This window comes from Filicampus tigris, chromosome 7 (assembly GCF_054856515.1).
Source record: "Filicampus tigris isolate MCC_2025a chromosome 7, RoL_Ftig_1.0, whole genome shotgun sequence".
Classification (NCBI taxonomy): Eukaryota; Metazoa; Chordata; class Actinopteri; order Syngnathiformes; family Syngnathidae; genus Filicampus; species Filicampus tigris.
In genome coordinates, this window is record NC_141223.1 from 23,056,524 (window position 1) to 23,073,521 (window position 16,998).

Below are 16,998 nucleotides of genomic sequence, written 5' to 3' on the forward strand. Positions count from 1 at the left end.
TTGAAAAGGGGGTGCGCCTACATTGTCGGAATGTTGAAGGGGGTGCTTCAACATGGATGTCCAAAAAGGTGCATATTACTGTGTAATTATTTTTAGGTTGTGTCCGGGTTAGAGGGGATACACAAATTCTGAATTGTGCCTAATCATTTTTGTGTGCAGGGAGTGCCTTAACATTGTCTGGATGTTGAAGGGTTGTGCGTGGTTGAGAATTTTTGAGAACTACCATAATTTGACCAATGACATCCATAAAAGTGACTCTTACGTTTATATTTAAGGTGTGCATTGAAAAGGTGGTGCGCCAACCCTGTTGGGATATTGAACGGGGCGGGGGGGCTTAACAAATTAAAGGAAAGCTGCTATAAGTCGAAAATGAAAGGTCTGGTAAGATGCCCATTTTAATTTTGGAGGGGAGTAGTAGGGAGAGGCGGTGCGCCAACTATCAGAATGTTGATAGGGGTTCAAGGATTAAAAAAATTGAGAAATGCTGCTATAAGGTGACCATGGATGTCCAGAACGATGTCTGTTAATATTTTTAGAGCGTGTCCGGGTGAGAGGCGGTGCGCCAACTCTGTCGGGATTTTGAAGGGGGTACATAATTTAAAAACTCTGAGAAATAAGATGACAGGTGTCTTGAAATGTGCCGATAAAATTCCTTTTTTGGTTATGTTTGTGTTCGAGGGGGTGCAACAACTATGTCAAGATTTTGCAATCAACCTTAAATCTACTGGCTTTGGTTGAGTGGTATGGAGGTGTGCGAGACGGCGGTGCTGGGTCTGCTCAGCATCGCCGCTCGACATTTTGATGGCGTAAAAAGTAGAAGCCAATAATCCTGTGAAGTGAACGTCATCTGCTGCGCACCGCTCGACTTCGTGTTGAGCAATAGATTTTGGGCCCAACTTGCTAGCATGGCGGATGAATGGTTCTCACGCTTGCTTCACGGTTCTCAGGTTCGGGGTTTGAATCTGCAAGTTGGCGTCATCCTGTCTGCTGGGCCAGTATGGCAAAGTCACATATTGACAATTGATTTCTGTTGACATGTGACCTGTGGAGAAGAAGCAGGTGGGGAATTTAGGGAAATGATCACCCTGACCGGTGATCCAGGGTGACCTCTGTAAATGAGAAGAATGCCCTTAATGACATAGAGTTCATCTTGCACAAAGAGTTTACTCATTTACAATAAAGCCCTAGGCAAGTATTGATGACAAACAGATACATTTGGCTCCTTAATATTTCAACAACATTCTTGCCGGCGCATTATAGAACATCTACATGAAAGTTGGCAAAGCACACAAGGATGCGTATTGTTGTTCTTTTTTTCCCCTCCCAAGCACACAGCTCTCATTCCATGAGTGATTCAGCATTTTGCTGCATTCATATACCGGTAGTTCTTTGAGTGAAATCCACACAGGGGCGTGTGCCGTGCAGTCAGGAATTTCAAAGCCTTCCCTACTGGCCCAAACACTATCGGAAACACGGACCAACATTTACAACATGCATGAAATGGTCATCATTTATTTCCAACATTCTTTTGTCTTCATTTCATAGCGCACGTCTTGGCTAGTGTTTCTGGGTTAAATTTTTGGTTCCAATCAGATTTCAGCTTCAATGAGTTGCTACGCAAAATGTTTATCCTTCCGACTGGTTGATCTTAAAATGCGTACCAAAGGTTTGATTTACAGGTGAGGATGATGGTGCATGTGATTAAAAACTCATTTTTCATGAAAAACTGGACTTTATGAGCCTAGGTCAGCCAACACGGTTGCTGGTTGGTTTGTTTCAACCAAGAAATGATTTTTTTAGGGCACTTTCAGAGCAGTGTGGATAGAGCTGTTTAGTTTAACACAGACAGGCAGGAGCAAAGAAAGAAGGTCTGCTGTGTCTACATTTCATTTCATTTTTATTTCATCGCAGGGAGCTTTGATCTGTGTTGTTCCTTGTTTTGGTTTGTCACGTTCTGTTGTCACCTAGTCTCTGAAAGTGATTAATTGCCACTAAAATTCATTTGCACATTCCTTCTTTTGTCCATTTCAAATTCAGAAAGTTTATTAAAAGCGGGCGGCACAATATTTAGTTTTTATTAAACATCTAATGTGAGCTCCTATGAGAAAAAAAACACGATCACCTCCACAAATTCAAACATATTGGGCTGATAATTTTTTATCTCTTTTTTTTTTTAATGACCTGTTGGAGTGGACAATACCGGAAGTGACAGGACGTGACCCGGAAGTAACAGGAAGTGACCCAGAAGTGACCCGAAAGTGACAGGAAGTGACCGAGAAATGACAGGAAGTGACCCGGAAGCAACAAGAAGTTACCCAAAAGTGACAAGACGTGACCCGGAAGTGACAGAAAGTGACCCGGAAGTGACCCGAAAGTGACAGGAAGTGACCCGGAAGTGACCCAGAAATGACAGGAAGTGACCCGGAAGCAACAAGAAGTTACCCAAAAGTGACAAGACGTGACCCGGAAGTGACAGAAAGTGACCCAGAAGCGACCCGAAAGTGACAGGAAGTGACCTGGAAGTGACCCGAAAGTGACAGGAAGTGACACGGAAGTGACAGGAAGTGTCCCGTAAGTGACAAGAAGTTACACAAAAGTGACCCAAAAGTGACAGGAAGTTACCCTGAAGTGACAGGAAGTGACCCAGAAGTGACCCAAAAGTGGCAGAAGGTGACCCGAAAGTGACAGGAAGTGAACCGGGAGTGACAGAGGGTGACCTGGAAGTGACGGGAAGAGACCCGGAAGTGACCCAAGTTCAACTGGAAGTGACCTGGAAGTGGCCCAACATCTACAAACAATTCCTTGTTTCTTTCCTTCCTGGCTTCCTAGAGTCTTTTCTTCCTCATTTCTTAACCTCCTTCCTTGCTTTGTTTCCCTTCATTCTTGTCTTCTTTTTTCTGACTTCCTTCTATCATTGTTTCCTTGCTTGCTGTTTTCCTTGCTCTCTTGTTTCCTTGCTTCCTTCTTTCCTTTGTTTCCCTTCTTTGTCTTCTTTTTTACTGACTTCCTACTTTCATTGTTTCCTTGCTTCCCTTTTGCAATATTTCATGTCCTGCTCATACCAGGCCATTGTATATCATTCAAGGTCATTCAATTTCATTCCACATCATTCAGTATCATTCCAAAATATTCTACAGTTTTTTTTTCAGCTTCTTCGCCTTCACACGCAATTTCTCCAGAAATTGCATTCTCTAGTTATCAAATATGTGATGTTTTATCAGAGACCCAACTGTTTGCAAGCAGACAAGACATTGAAAATTCAATTTTCCCACGTTTCCCCTTTCGAATGTCATGTATACAACTGCATAGTTGCTTCCCGTCATCCGAGTGCCTCACTCATCAGAGGCAGGGGCGGAGCCACGGGTGGGCCTGGGTGTGCACAGGCCCACCCAGATTGACAGGCTGCCCACCCAGTGAGATTCATGAAAAAAAATATATACTTTGAATTTTTTAGTAAATTATTATTAAATTATTTTTGAATTTGTGTTTTGTTGTGTTTTTTTTATTTTATTGAACATTAAGAATGGCATAATTGTGGTTGTCTACGGAGGTTCTGAACTTCATATTATTCAGTCTTGTCATTTTATTTGAATATACGATGTGTCGGGATAGATTGTGATCAGTGAGAGAAATATTCAGGCCCACCCTGATTTTACCAGGTCCACCCATTAGCCACGTTCTGGCTCCGGCCCTGATCAGAAGTGTTATCTTTTTGAAGAGTTCACCTTTTAAATAATCCTTTTAAATAAGCCTCATTTGGATGGATGAAAAGAATTTCTTTAGGTAAGAAATGGAGTGTGTAAACATGCTAAGTAAATATGAGGAGTTATAAAAGAAGGAAGTCAACATATTGATCATCATCGACTGGCAGAAACCGAAAAAAATACGAGTCATCAAAGTATGTCCAGTAGAGGGGAACGATGCGGTGGCTTTGAGCTAATGTCACACAATAATAGCAGGATATACGGTTAAACCAGTTAAACAAATTTAAAATTGATTATAGTGAAACTTTTGTGCTGTTAAATGAAACGTTTTCTCTCACAGAACAACACAATGAAGTTCCTTCTCTTGGCTTTAAGCATTGCCCTGCTCTTCGCGGCAGGTGAGTTTCTCTACTGAACTTTTGAAGATCAACATTTCAAGGGATAGCCAGACGTTGGAGGTACCTGGAACACATATGATAGACTAACAGGATGAATTTCTTTGTTTGACGTTCAGGATTGAAATTGACCAAATGAGTAACAATGTGCTCTTTCTTTTCCTCAGATGAAGGGCTGAAGTGCTGTAGCTGTAAGAATCAGCACATGGGGTTTTGTAGCTTCGCTGAGAAGGAGTGTGCAGCAGCAAATACATTATGCGTGACTGTAGACTTCAAGCACTGTAAGTATTCAAAACATCAGCATGAACATCAGTACAGTATGTTGAAAACATTAAAAATGTATCAATTCATACCACCCTCCAAAAACCCAAATACCAGTGCTCTTGGTTTAATATCATCCGTGAGTTTTCAAACCGCTGCTTCGCAACCGACTTGTGCAATGCCTGACCATAGCAGGTGGAAAAATAGAAAACACTCACTTTGCATATATCCCCATATCTATGTGTTGTTCTTTCAATGGTCTGTATTTTGTCCCTACGACTCAATCAAATCGCAGGCGCCACCAAAGGAAGAATCTACGCTTGTGAGTTTCTGACCTTTTGCTTGAACAACAACACTCAGAAGTCATCCGTACGACACTTTTAGCTTTCAATCAATAAAAGACAGGCACATATTTTTGACTCAGATTTGCTCAAATGATTTGTGCGTGATGAGACTGCCTGTTTTCAAATATTCACAACAAATGTGATACTGCTGCAGATGTGTTTGACAACTTTGTGGATTTTCTGACGATATTGTTGCTTTTTTTCCTGATTCCTCAGAGAAAAACTATCTGGAAGGAGCATTACAGCTTGTGTTTTCAGAGGTGTCTCGAGTGCAGGTGAAACAGTGCACACAATTACGAGCAACCTGAGCTACGTCAGAAAAGTTCCAGGACTAGAGTTACTACAAATAGATTTGAAATCCAAACTACAAACTCAGGGCTGCAGACTATTTTTCTTCTCCTAGAATGAAAGTAGCCAAAAACTTAAAATTTAAAAACAAGCAGAAAATTTGTTGCCACACTCTAAATTGACTTACCAAGTAAATATTCAAATTTCCTCTTATTTGAACTGTATAATTTGGTGTTCCTCACATGTTGTGGGTATCCACGAAATTTGCCTCCCTGAAATATCTCAGCAAGGTCAACTAGTGCAGCCACTCATCGCGAAAACAAAATGTCCTGAATTTCCTTGAACGTATAAGTTTACATTGAACGTTTTTTTGAATTGAATCGTTTGAAATTGTTAGAATTACATAAAAGATAAAGAATACAATAAACATGGCATTTTTTGTTTTACTTCAAGAATTGATATGCTGTTTATCAGAGAACCAACTATTTGATTATAAGCAATTAAAAAGTCAATATTTCATAACATGTTCCCTTTACAATGACTATGTCGCGTACAAAGCCAGAGTGCCTCACCCGTCAGAGATGTTGTCCTTTTGAAGTGTTCATCTCATTAATAATGTTCTTTTGGCTGGATTGCGAGAACAAATGAATACAAATTTGACCTCGCAGACATAATGAATAAAGATGAGCAAGTACTGTATAAAGGTGCGAATGACAACAAACTGGTACCATTGACTGGCAGAAGTTAAAAACCACAACTCACCAAGGTAAGCAGACATGAAAGCTTTGAGCTAACATTACACAATTTCAGGATCATGGTTAAAACATTTAATTGAACAAACTACTTCAATTTGACGATTTGATGATTGATGACGTTTCCTCTCACAGAACAACACAATGAAGCTTCTCTTGTTGGCTTTAAGCGTTGCCCTGCTGTTCACAGCCGGTGAGTGTGTCACCCCTGATCTTTCCAAGAAAATGTTCAAGGATTTCAAGGACAAACAGAAGTTAAAGTCACGTTAAAGTCACAGGATTCATTTAGTAGCTCTACGTTCAGGATTGAAGTCTTCCATATGATTAAACATGTTTTTTTTTTTCTCTTTATGCTGATTTCCTTCCCTCAGGTGAAGGTCTGAGTTGCTATCATTGTCATCCTGGACCAGCGGGGGAACCGTGTGGTGTCACTGAGCAGGAGTGTCAAGATGATGAAAAATACTGTGGATTTGTTACATACGGGGAGTGTAAGTGTTTCACAACATCAGCATCAATATAAGTGGGAATCCATGAAAATGCATTGCATGCTCGGAATGTAAATTGTTGTTTTAGTTCAACAACTGACACTTGTACCTAAAATTTCAAGAAAACAATGTGGTCAAAATATCAGAGTTTTTTTTAAAGTTTCCCGTGTATTGTTTATTGCTTACAAAATGGACGTCAGTCATAGGCCCACCTCTGCAAAATATGAAATTATATTGTTTGATTTCCGAGGATCCACATCATACAAAGTGTGCATCGGAGTTGGTGTTACTAATTGTTGTTTTTCTTTCTCTGTCAGATCCCTCGCTTCAGGAATGCATGTCTAGCTATCGCTGCTATTGGTTTAGACGCAATCCTACCTTTGTCGCAGACTGCTGCTCAACCGATTTTTGCAACACTTTACCATAGCGGGGGAATCACTCATTTTCCATATATTCCCATCAACCTTTACACAGAGTTTGTTCCTTTTCCCATATTTTCTCAACTCCAGCTTCATCAGGTCACAGGCACCACCACACTAAGTATCTGCGTCCCATCTTCGACAATCATCTGAATGACACTTTCAGCTTTATATGAATAAAATGCATGCCAACATTTCTGAATCAGATTTGTTAATATGATCAACGTGTGATAAGACTGATATTTTATAGTATCCACGTTCACTTTAAAATCTCTGACATCATACAAAAATGTCATTATCTGACCAGCATTGCATTTGTCAGGTGTCAGTTTTGTTTTTATTTTTTCATACAAAAAAATGCAGGTTAGGTTAATTGCTCTAAATCAGGGTGTCCAAAAATTCAGATTGAGGGCCACATACAGAAAAAAAAAAACCTTTTTTTCTTTAATTCTTCCTCTTTAATATGTTAAACACTCTAAAATGAATCAAGTAAGCAATTATACATTATTATGTTTATTTTCAAGGTAATGGGATAAACTGTGAAATAAGAGCTTTCTGTTAAAGGTTATAAGGTGAATATTAAGGATTTGTCAAGATTTTGGGGGGGCCTCATCCCAGTAGCCCACAAGACTAAATCTACCCCTTCACTGAGCAGCAGGCAAAACCCATCTCCACATTCAGAATCAAAACAAGAGCAAACTGTAGTAAGGTGACCATTTTTAAAACAGTTACTTGAGGATCAGTAATGTGATATGTTCATAAATTGGACCTTGACACAAAGCATAAAGTGGAAGAAACAATTTTTTTGAATGAATGAATTTGAATGATCGTTATTCACCGTGTTATGAAAAGAAATTGTGTTGTATTAGTCCTAAATAATTGTACAAATAATTAATTTGTGTCTTTAAATATCCAGAAAAGCACTACAGTGTATAAACCATTTTTTTCATAGTGGCACCAATTTTTTCAACGTCCTCCTTTCTCACTCTGGCTATCTCCAATTTTTTATTTTTTTTATTTTAAGGTGGCCAAGGCTATCTCAACTCTAACTCCGCCAATGGCACAATGTACACACAAGCGAATAATCAAAGGCGTTACCAGCTCTGCCTCGATTTGAGACAGGAAAAAACATGAATTGTACCAGCGATCATCAAAGGTTTTAGACATAATCTACCAAGAACAAACAATGCGGTACCCTTTGAAGTGTGAACATCACTCATAACAATCATAATAAGTACATCTTGGAGAAGATGCTGGAGGAAAAAGGGCGGATGACATCACACCCCTGGTACTTACATGTGAACTTTAGTTCATCGTTCAATTTCACAATACTCTAACTTTAAAAAGAATCATATTTGGATAAGAAACTGAGTGTGTGAATATGATGATTAAATAAATAAAGGAACAAGTATAAAAGAATATATGACAACAAACTGGTACCACTGGCTGGCAGAGACTGAAAACTGCACATCTAAAAGGTGAATAGCAGGGAAAGATCCTGCAGCTTTGAGCTAACGTTACTTGCAGGATTAAAGTTTCAACCCAATTCAATTTGATTCTAACTGTTCAATGTAACGCTCTCTCTCACAGAACACCACAATGAAGTTGCTTCTTTTGGCTTTAAGTTTTGCCCTGCTCTTCACAGCCGGTGAGGGAGAAATTTGATATTTTAAAGGGTTGCCAGGCGTTTGAGGTAGCTGGAACCCTTCCTAATATAGAGTCACATGATTCGTTGATTTGCTGTACATTCAGTTGAACATATGAGTATTTTTCATTTTCTCTTTCTTTCCTCAGGTGAAGGCCTGAAGTGCTTTAACTGTATGCCCAAACCAGGGAAGAAAGCATGTGATCTCACTGTGCAGGAGTGTACATCAGATGGAACAATCTGCGGGATTGTCAGACACAGGAAATGTAAGTGTGAAAATTAAATTCATTACAATTATGATCGACATCAGTTTGTGAATCTGTTCAAATAAACTTAATGCATGGAATGCAAATATGGTCTGGTTTTGGTTGGTAAAATGTCAAGGAAACTGTGGTCCAAAAGTCACACCGCAAAAAGTGGAAAATTATCTTGTCTTTGATTTCAGAGTATCTATCTGAGCATTATGCTAACTGTGTTGCAGAGTTGGTGTTAATAAAGTTGATGTTCTTTTCCTTTGTCTGACAGATTCACCGGTGCATGGATGCATAAGTAGTAATCTGTGTGCTTGGTTTCAAGAGAATCCTTACTTGAGCGCAGAATGCTGCTCAACTGACTTATGCAACAACTTCTGACCACAGCAGAAGGGAGGTGGGGGGGGGGGGGGGGGGGGGGTGGCGGGTGCGGGGGCGTCTGTGTGCTTCACTCACTTTCCATGGATCCAAATCACCCTTTAAAAAGAGTGATGTGTGTTAATCCTTAAATTTAGTAAGTAAGTAGTATACATAGTTTCCTACATAACCACTTTTTGCTTGAATGACAATGCTCAAAAGACACCCATGCTACAATTCCAGCTTTGAATAAATACAACAATGCAAATATATTTTTTTACTCCGATTTACTGACCTGATTTGTGTGTGGTAAGAATGTGATATGGGGCCTATTCTCAAATGTTTACTATGAACAGTTGGAAGTCGCTCAGAAAAACACCAAAGATGTGCCGCATTATTTTTACAATATTTTCTCAGGGGGCCTGGGGGTGTACACTTTCAGTATATGAATATTATTAATGTGTGTGTGTGTCTATGTACTGTACAGTCCCCTCCAAAGAACAGCAAGGTCAATCCCTTTACTTTTGTGGTTGTTGTGTCTCCAATGAGCTTCCAATGAAAAACTTTCAACCAAAAACGTGATCAATGCTCACCTAAATGTATGTGCATGCGTATATGCATGCTCACTTCATATTCTGAAAATATTCAAACAAAACACGCAATATTTGGGATTTTATTGAAATCGTAAGCGTTACCACTTCATATGTAAATCAATGTAGAATAACCACGCTTTGACTGTCACCCAAATGTACAGTATGTGCACATGTATATGCATGCCCACTTCATATTCCAAAAATATTACAATCGCCCCAATATTTTGGATTTTATCGACGTTGTAAGTCGTTGCCTATGAAGAAGGCAACAGTGGGGTGACGGTTAGGAGGACAGGTTCGATCTAAATTATGGCAATAAGCCATATGACATTTTTATCGCAAAATCGCAGTCCAAATATGGTCAAATTCTTTCCTTTTTTCCATCATAAAGCGATTCTCATGGTCTGTTCTTACTTCGTCTGTACGTTTTTTATGCACTTCTAGCCAATTTAAAGCAGTGAAAATAGCAAATCAAGCACAATTTCACGGCCGGAGGTGTGTGCAACACGATGACGTGTTCTCCGTCTGCTGAATCTAGCCTTTTTAAAAAAAATTTTTAGACAATAACGAGTGAAAATGGTAAGGTTCGCTGGATTACGTTGACTTGTTTGATATGGATCGATGAGATGCTTCGTTGCAAAAAGACCCCCCTCACGTGTGTCGTGAGGTAAGTCACTGTTTCATTTTAATATGAACTTTAGGCGTGGTTAATTGGATCATTTTTTTTATTTGCTGCATCACTCGTGGCTTTAAACCTGAAAGAAGGCGTTTTGTGAGCGTTGGAGCCAAAATGAAGATGTATTGTATTGGGCAGGTGTGTTTGCTGGTGTGACGTTTCAAAGGCTGGGGGCACGATGGGGACTTCACATGAGCGTCAACTTTGAACTACAGTACTCGAATGTCGCCGGCCTGGTTTTTGTACTCTTTTAATCAATTCAAGCGTCAAATTACCGATTGAATGTATTTTGTAGGTAGTAATATGTGGACGTGAACAAAGTGGTGCCTGAGAACTCAAAAAAGCTGGCGGTTTTTGGAGGTTAATGTTGATTAAAGTGATTGCAGCTCCGAAGGATTTCTTTTCCGTGAAAATCAGGACAAAATGGCTCTTTGAGTGCGAAAGGTTGCCCCCCCCTCCCCCCCTGTTTATCTGGTCCATTTTGCAGGTGATAAACAATCAACGGGGAATCAAAAAAAAAAAAAAGCGGACTAAGCATAAGTGGACGTGGATTTTCGCCCGTCTATGTTATTGTCTATAACCTGACATTGATGATTATTGTTTTGTTTGATGCAGGCAAGTTGGCTGCTTGATTAGTGTATTTTACATCAGGCATGGTTTTGGTCAGCTAATGGGTCCCAATAGTGTGTCTGCGAGTGCTATTTTTATATGGGCCATTCTGTGGAATTGGTTCAAATTCAGAGTTGGAAAATGTGTGAAATGTGTATTTTATTTCAGAAAAACTTTTATTGTATTCATGTTGCACCATATCTAAGGGGCACAAATATAGTAAAAGTACAGTCAATTTTCAAATAGTATTTTCTAGCTTTTCCCAAATATCTTGCCTGTTCCTAAAATGTATCACTCCGAAACACACAATTACAGAAGAATAAAAATAATTCTACTCGCCGATTCATATTTTTTTCTAATCCCCCATCTACAGAGTATTTTTATAAATTAATATACATGGTTTTGACATCAAATTCAATCTAAATGAATTTTTAGCAGAATTTAATATTAGTTTTTCAGAAATCAATCAAAATTTATATGCTATTTTTCATTGTAAAATGTAGAAAGTTGATCATATTGACTTCAAAAGTCATCATTAATTAAAACAAACATACCCTTAATCATTATCAAAAATTGTTGGTTGATAATTCAATACTTTTTATTTTTGTTAAAACATCAGTTTTTTCAGTAGTGACTGCAACATTTCAGATGTGACCATATTGTTGCTGCTGTTGCAGTAATACTTTGTGTGAGGGTAGCATTGTAATCACTTAACTAATTTTGCTATATTTGAACTTTTCACATGTATTTTAACCAACGAAACATTATTTTTTCCTTTTTCTAGTGCCTTGTGCTGTACTCAGGGTTGCGGGGAGTTGGAGTTGATCGCAGCTGACTTAGGGCAAAAGCAGGGTACACGCTGGACCGGTCACCTGTCCATCACAGGGCTCTTCATTGAAAAACTGTGGTTTCACCTTCCAAATGAAAATTTAATTGGAATGACAAACATTTTTGTAACATACATTTCCCTGTATGTATGTTCCCTCTCTCTCTCTCTCTCTCTCTCTCTCTCTGTTTTTTGAGAGACATCCGGTGGTCTTGTCTTTTCCTCCATGCTCTTCTGACTTTCCTTTGCTCTCTGCTGGATACTTCATTGGTAGACTTCAGCTTTCCTTCTTCCTTTCATCTCTTATTTCTTTCTCTTTCCTTTATTAAATATTCTTTGGATTTCACTGGGTCATTCTAACCCTTCGCCTGTACTCTGATAGGCCTTTTGGCATTTTTCCCCTTCAAATTAAGATAAAATATGAAATAGAATATTGTTAAAATCAGAAAGATCTATGTATTATATTATTTAAAACTTACTGTATTTAAAAAATAAACATCATATTGTCTCTACCAAAACCTGTATGTTTCGGTAGTGAATGCTTCGGTTTGATTTTTCCCTTCAATGAAATATTAAATAGAATATTGTTAAAATCAGAAAGATCCATGCATGACATATTTAAAACTTACTTTATTCAAAAAGAAAACACATTGTGACTACCAAAACCATTATGTCACTACCGACGTTTTATGATAGTTGTTGACAATACTCAACAATGTTAGGGATAACGTGGCAACCACAGACAGTTTTGAGCATGTGTACAGAGATAGAAAACAGTACACTTAGCATTAAAATCAAAAGTGCTCATTTTATTGCCGAAATGAGGTGTTCGGTAGTGACGGTCCTTACCACATGCTGATTTTCAGACTTTGAAGGGCACATAACTTAATAATGCTGTCAACTAATTACTCGCCATTAGGCCCAGTGATGAACATGAAAGTAATGCCTCTTACTGGTGAAATTTCTGGGGATGTGGCTAAAACCAAGCCCTGCCTACAGACAAATACTCTTTGCGTTTCGGTAGTGACATGAAAAGTTGGGACAGATTTTTTTGTACATAAAAACTTCTAATTTGAAAAAAATCTACAAAATCAATGTAAATCGTTCACCATACATTAAAAGCAACCAAAGTAAAGTTTTTTTTTTTTTTTTTTTTTTTTTAAATTGGCAAAAATTTTCTACATTTTTTTTTCATGAATTGAAATTTAGGAGTTAGAGATTGGGACAGCCACCTCCCAATAGGAAGTGACATAAAGGATGACTTTTTATACATTCAGTTGAATAGTATCTCAATTAATGCCTTGTGGTGAAGTAGATCATAACAAGATATTACTAAATATGCAAGGTCTGGACACTTCATTGTTTTTTAAAATTAGATTTTCATTGTGGGACAGAAATTTCAACCAATTCGGTAGAATGGCTCATATACATCGCTTGTGAAAGTCGGCCGAAGTTCGCAGTCGGAATCGCTAATGGACGCTCCGGATTAGAGCCGAAATGGGCAAGACAAGATCGGTCTAACAAAAAACTAGTTTAAATTTTTTTCCCCCCGTACAAAAATTGTTGTACGGCTTAGACAATTTGAAATGATTAAAAAAAAAACTATAAAATACGGGGAAAACATACAAGTTGACAGGTAGTAGGGCAGGAAGTATAAATTGGGGAACTCCATACCTAAAAATTATGAACTGTTGAAGCCTTTTGGGTGAAATATCTTCAACAAGCAAGAATAGTCCAGTCGCCTTGATTCAATCAACCAAGGGTTGGTTTATGATGTTAATGAAATTAAATTAAATACAATTGACCGGATTCAGATGCTTGGCGTGGTGACGAGGTTCGGCTTGGCGTGGTGACGAGGTTCGGCTTGGCGTGGTGACGAGGTTCGGCTTGGCGTGGTGACGAGGTTCGGCTTGGCGTGGTGACGAGGTTCGGCTTGGCGTGGTGACGAGGCTTGGGTTGGAGGGTTGACGAGGTTAAGATTGGAGTGGTGACGAGGTTCGGCTTGGCTTGACAACAGGTGACTCTGTTGTTCACATGACAACAGGTGACTCTGTTGTTCACATGACAGCATCGACAACAAGGACTACAACAACAATGACCTGACAAGGACTGAACAAAACCTAACAACTTTAATACAAGCACACTGACGAGACAACGAGAAACCCCTGGGCAAGACACACAAAGTAGGATGGAGCTGATTGGTTAACATTAGGGAGTGGAAGGCACACAGGTGGACATAATAATCATGACGAGACAGACACAGAACACTGAGCAAAACATGAAACTAAAAAAAAACCAAAACCAAAACCAAAACCAAAAATGACAGCAAGCTCTGAAGGTGTACAAAACGTCATAGAGTAGTGGTTAGTCATTTCCAGAGCCAGCCAACAGCGCCATGAAGGCCAAAGCAAAATTTGAGTTTGGGGCCTGTGAACTTGTATAAATCTCCTTTGTAGTATCGGCTCACTGGTAAACATGTTGAAATCTGCTGCGCAAGCAGAGCCTGCCAACTGTTGAGACAGTTCTATACAGCAGTCACTGAATCAAATCCAGTTGCAATGGACAGTGTAGACTGCTGAAAAAAAAAAAGCATTGGTTCCCACCTACCCGGTCTTGAGGACTTGCATGCTGCAACAACCAAAACTAGAGCAGGCAAAATGATCTCAGACACGCCACATCCTGGTCATCACCTCTTCCAGTTCCTTATCTCAGGTCGCTGCTATCGAACTATGCACATTAGAAAGTCACAACTTCGGATGACATGCCAATCTTGACAAGCACCGGCCCCCAGCTATTGAATAAGCCTATTAAACAAACCCACGTAAAAACACATTTAAAGAAAAAGGGTGTATCTTGCTTCTTTCGCCAAGTCAGAGGGATGGGCTCCAGCTCACATGTGACTTGAATGAGGACAATCGTTATAGTAAATGGAACGACTTTTGGACAATAATTGTTATAGTTTTGATTCAATGGAATCCAAGTGTCAACTCTATTTAATGGATTGTCAAACGTACATCTTGTCAAACTAAACTTACGCGGGTTTTCTTTGGATGTGAATGTTGCACAGGCCTGATCCGTTACCAAGCACGTCTGCTTGTGATGATCTCCACATTTTTCGTCCGAATTGGTGACACATTGATAGCACTACAAGGCTTCACCTGAGGAAATTAAGCGCAAGCTGTAAAGGTGTACAAAATGTCATAGAGTAGTGGTTAGTCATTTCCAGGGCCAGTAAACACCACCATGAAGGCCAAAGCAAAATTTGAGTTTGGGGCCTGTGAACTTGTATAAATCTCCTTTGTAGTACCGGGTCACTACAAATCATGTTCAAATCTGCTGCGCAAGTAGAGCCTGCCACGGGAACTGTTGAGATAGTTCCATACAGCAGTCACTGAATCAAATCCAGTTGCAATGGTGAACAGTGAAGACTGCTGAAAAAAAACACTGGTTTCCCCCCTACCCGCTCTTGAAGACTTGTACGCTGCAAGAACCAAGACAAGAGCAGGAAAAATGATCTCAGACCCTCCACATCCTGGTCACCACCTCTTCCAGCTCCTTCCCTCAGGTAGGCGCTATGGAAGAATACACAGTAGAACCAGCAGACATTCCAATAGCTTTTTTCCCCTCTTGCTAACAATTCCCTAAACAGTTGACTCAAAATTCGATTGTGGCACTTTGCAAATGTGTGCCAATTTTTACACGTCCCTGTGACAATAATACAGCAATATGACATTCCAACCTTGACAAGAACCAGCCCCCAGCTATTGAATAATCCTATAAAACAAACCCACGTAAAAACACATTTCAAGATAAAGGTTATTTTTCCCTCCAGAGGGCATCCAAGTAGCCTGAAATCAATGGAAATTGGACATTTGTACCCCTCCAAATCTTTCCACAGGAAATACGTCATCAGCGACCATGCATAATGGTCCATTGCTCATCACTTGATCTTAAGCAGGTGCTTAGTTTCCTTAAGCCTTAAACCGCCTCTGGCTGTGTCCAATGAAAGCTACACACTCACCTGCTGCAAGAAGCAGGACCATGCCCAAAGCCAAGAGCGTCAACTTCATTGTGCTGTTCGATACGAGTAGCCAGACAGATAACGTTTGTATTATAACAACATCAACAAGTAAAGCTACATTTGTGAAAACAAGACCAAGAAAAGTACAGCTACATACCTTGCTGACTTGGAGATTTTGGTGGCAATGTGTTGTCTGTCCCTTTTGGATATTTTTTTTTTTAATATCAGCTCTTGTTGACTTATCATGTTTACACATTCAATGCCCACTTGCCAATTATGCAGATGTCACTTGAAAAATGTGTCCGCCCTTTATCCTCCAGCATTTTATCGAATATTTGTTACCCATCCAGATAATAAGCATTCGTGAGATTGACACTTCAAAGGTAGATGTTAGATGGCACTGCATTGTGTGTTCTTGTCAGATCTAAATCAGATTTAAATCATTCAACTACCTCACCCATTTCTTAGGACGAAGACGTGGGGTTCACAGGCCCCGGGGGTCCTTCCAAGTGGTGTAGTGGCCATGGGCCACCGTCAATGTCGAACCCTGTCTCAACCTGGATTTCAACTTGTAACTAGGTCTACAGGGTTTTTAAAAGCTAACCCTTTTATTTAAAGGGGAAATCATCCCCAAAATGTTCTTTACAATAATATGTTACATCGCCTATACTGCTCTAAACACGGCATTCTGATTAAAATATGAGTTAAACAGCTAAATACACCCGTTTTTAGCCATCTCAGGGTTGGCCATTTTGACCCTTCTGTCGACTGAAAATGACATCACAGTTGCTCTCGGCTCAAGTAACAACCAATCACGGTTCACCTGCTTTCTAAAGCCGAGCCATGACAGAGTATCGAGATCGAGATATGGTCAAGTCTTTTGAAGGTAAAGACTGAGACAAAACCAAGACTTTTGGAGGTCTAGACTGAGACAAGTCCAAGCCTTTTGTAGGTCAAGACAAGTCCAAGACTTTTGGAGGTCGAGACTGAGACAAGTCCAAGACTTTTGGAGGTCGAGACTGAGACAAGACCAAGACTTTTGGAGGTCAAAACTGAGACAAGACCAAGGGTTTTGGAGGTCGTGACAAGACCAAGACTTTTGGAGGTCAGGACTGACATAAGACCAAGGCTTTTGGAGGTCGAGACAGGACCATGACTTTTGGAGGTCAAGACCGAGACAAGACCACGACTTTTGGAGGTCAAAACTAATACAAAACCAAGGGTTTTGGAGGTTGTGACAAGACCAAGACTTTTGGAGGTCAGGGTTGAGACAAGACCAAGGCTTTTAGAGGTCAGGACTGAGACAAGACCAAGGCTTTTAGAGGTCGAGACAAGGCCAAGAGTTTTGGAGGTTGAAACTGAGGCAAGACCA

General features: G+C 39.7%; 2 long non-coding RNA genes across 2 annotated transcripts; one reads left to right on the forward strand and one right to left on the reverse strand.

Annotated features, from left to right (window-relative positions):
* The first annotated feature begins 5,569 nt into the window (after positions 1–5,569).
* Positions 5,570–6,868, forward strand: LOC147145190 (uncharacterized). The gene is made up of 4 exons (XR_015087576.1): positions 5,570–5,758; positions 5,880–5,937; positions 6,116–6,232; positions 6,547–6,868. It is a non-coding gene; the product is annotated as an uncharacterized LOC147145190 (long non-coding RNA).
* A 7,878-nt stretch (positions 6,869–14,746) lies between these two features.
* Positions 14,747–15,513, reverse strand: LOC147145191 (uncharacterized). Its single transcript, XR_015087338.1, has 3 exons — positions 15,484–15,513; positions 15,066–15,177; positions 14,747–14,763 (listed from the first exon to the last, which is right to left on the reverse strand). It is a non-coding gene; the product is annotated as an uncharacterized LOC147145191 (long non-coding RNA).
* Positions 15,514–16,998: the final 1,485 nt, after the last annotated feature.